The 3,128-nt window shown below is 41.8% G+C and overlaps 1 pseudogene; it reads right to left on the minus strand.

Annotated features, from left to right (window-relative positions):
* Nucleotides 1-363: 363 nt before the first annotated feature.
* On the minus strand, nt 364-1,290 carry LOC113408405 (annotated as a pseudogene).
* Between the last annotated feature and the right edge of the window lie 1,838 nt (nt 1,291-3,128).

A 3,128-nucleotide genomic window follows, 5' to 3' on the forward strand; every position in this document is an offset into this window, starting at 1 on the left:
GTACATGAAAGAATTGATTTGTATATGACATTTCCCTCAAGAGAATACTTTTTCCTCCACTACTTAAACCATACGTAATGGAGTTCAACATGAAAATCAAGCTATATCTTGAGGAATATGTATCTTGCTGAACATGTCTGAAGGAATCGTTTCAGAAAGTTAAGATATCTAGAATGTGTCTTGAGCAATCTGGAATGCATAATAATCAAGAATATGTCTGGTGGACTCTCCAAGGAGTCTAGAATAGATCTTCAGAAATCTAGAACTATTCTTGAGGTACCAGAAATGTATCTTGTGGGTTCTGCATTGCCATTAGAGGAATCTATAACATTATTTGAGGAGTATGTGGTGTATTTTGTGGAATCATTTTTTACCTACTAATTTCCTTAGGGCGGCTTTCATTTCCTTGTTCCTCAGACTATATATGAAGGGGTTGAACATCGGAGTCACAATGGTATAAAACAGAGAGAGCAGTTTTTCAGTGTCCTCTGAGTCCCTTGACTTGGGTATCAAATACATTATCATACCAGAGCCATAGAATAGAGTCACAACAGTGAGGTGTGAGGAGCAGGTGGAGATGGCCTTGTGTATGCCCTCGGCTGAAGGCATCTTCAAAATCGTGCTGGCGATTTTAATATAAGAGATAACAATTAAGAAAAAAGGGATGATTATGAATAGCAGAACTGCCATAAACACAGCAATTTTATTCCTGTAGGTGTCCATGCAGGACAGCTCTAGCAAAGGGGGGATGTCACAGAAGAAATGGTTAATTTCACAAGACCCGCGAAAGGGCAAAGAAAACACCAAATATGTCTACCCAAAATGAACTGGGATGTTGACAAGCCAGGATCCAACTACCATCCTAGCACAAACATCCCTGTTCACAATAAGTGTGTAATGCAGGGGGTTACATATAGCCACGTAACGGCCATAGGCCATGGCCGCTAGAAGGAAACACTCTGTGCCACCTAGTAAAAGTAAGAAATACATCTGGGCAGCACAGTCAGTGAATGAGATACTTCCATCCTCTGCCAGGCAATTGGCCACCATCTTGGGCAGGGTGACTGAGGTGTAGTAAATCTCCACAAAGGACAAGTTCCTGAGGAAGAAATACATGGGGGTGTGCAGGGCAGAGTCCAACACTGTGACCAAGACAATGACACTATTCCCTAGCAGGATCACCATGTAGATGACAATGAAGACCACAAAGAGCAAACCCTGCAGGTTCATGAGGTTGGAGTATCCTAAGAGGATGAAGCCAGGTGTTGTGGTGTGATTTCCAGTCGCCATTGGATAGGTGCATTGGATCTGCAGAGACAACAAAGGCAGAGGACAAGGGCATGTCACTTACTCATAGTGTTGGCCTTGGCCCATACCTTTTTCTCACAGGGATACTTTAGATGTTTTCTTACTTTGTACTTTGTGCTTCTTTAAATGTTTTATATATTATTAAATTTCATAGAAGATTAGGAGACCTCAGGAGGTCATCTAGTCCAATCCCCTGCTCAAAGCAGGACCAACCTGTTGAAGGCTGCTATCAAATCCCCCCTCATTCTTCTCTTCTGCAGACTAAATAAGCCCAGTTCCCTCAGCCTCTCCTCGTAAGTCGTGTGCCTCAGCCCCTAATCATTTTCGTTACTCTCCTCTGGACTCTCTCCAATTTCATTCCATAATCTATTTAATTTAAATATATAATTCAAAATAACAAATTCTTTGTCTTATATTTAGGCTCACAATTTGTTTAATACTGGTTCTGTAACTGGAAAAAAATTTAAGTACATCAAGGAAGCCACAACTTATGTGTAGTGGGGTCTAATGTGTTATCAATAGAATAAAAAGTAGTGTCATAAACCTCAGCCATCTCTTGCTAGGGCGCCCATTGACTGCTCTGCCTTGGGGCCTGGAATTGCTGTTGGTGGGCCTGTTTCAGGCTGTGATGACCCCCCTCCATATCATGCCACCCTTACCTCTGTGGTGCTGCTGGCTGTGGTGCTGCCTTCAGAGCTGGGTGGATGGCCAGCAGCCACCACTCTCATGATCACCCCCTACAATAGTCTTGAAATCCCCTTTTGGGTTGGGGCCCCCAGTTTGAGAAACACTGATATAGATGTACAAGACAGGAAATATCCTGCCTATGGGTGAGCAGTGTTGTCAGTCAATTCAAGGTCATTACAGGGCACTCTGTTCACACTGGAATGGAGGTATTATGATCCTGATTCAACAAGACACTTATGTATGTACTGAACCTTTAGCACATGAATAGTCTCACTGACTTCAAAGAGATTCCTAGAGCAGATCTCTTAGAAAAACATGCAATCTGATTTTAAAATTGTCAGCGATGGAGAATCCACCAGACCCCTTGGTAAATTGTTCCAATGGTTAATTACTCTCACTGTTAAAAATCAACACCTTATTTCCCAGCCTGGATTTGTCTAGCTTCAATGTTGAGCCATTGGATGGTGTTAGACCTCTGTCTTCTGGGTTGAAGAGCCCATTATCAAATATTTGTTCCCCACGTAGGTACTTATAGACAGTAATCAAGTCACCTCTTAATCTTGAGCTCCTTGAGTCTATCACTATCAGGCAGGTTTTCTAATCCCTTAATCATTCTTGTGGCTCTTCTTTGAACCCTCTGCAATTTACCAACTGCTTGTACACAAAGCATAACACATGCTCCTGCTCCATGGAGCTACTGCCTGTTATAAAGAAGTATAAAAGACAAAAATAAAATTATAATAATACTAAAAATAATCCCCAAATTCACGAGCCTTACCAGTGATTCAGGCCTTTATTCCCCAGCCTTGACCTGTGATCTTAAAGCCCTCACTAAGACATAGATTCTATTCTGTTTCCCACACACAGAGAGTAAGCATACACTTCCCAGGTGAACCTTTGAAAGCTGTCTAGGAGATCTGGACACCCAGTTCACATTGTTTTTATTGGAAATTGGGTGACTGAATCCCACAAGCAGTTTTGAAAATCTCAGTCTCAGAAACTTTTTATTTTATGTTAGAGGCAAACAGCAAGAGAAGAAGGAACAAAAGTAAAGTCTCCAGGACAGAGAGAACAGTGTGTGTATCTCCTCAGTAACAGTTTTTTTTATGCAGGAAGCACAAAATGGTAGCTGC

The sequence above is a fragment of the Terrapene carolina genome, unplaced genomic scaffold (assembly GCF_002925995.2).
Source record: "Terrapene carolina triunguis isolate 2854851 unplaced genomic scaffold, T_m_triunguis-2.0 Scaffold12530, whole genome shotgun sequence".
NCBI classification, from domain to species: domain Eukaryota; kingdom Metazoa; phylum Chordata; order Testudines; family Emydidae; genus Terrapene; species Terrapene triunguis.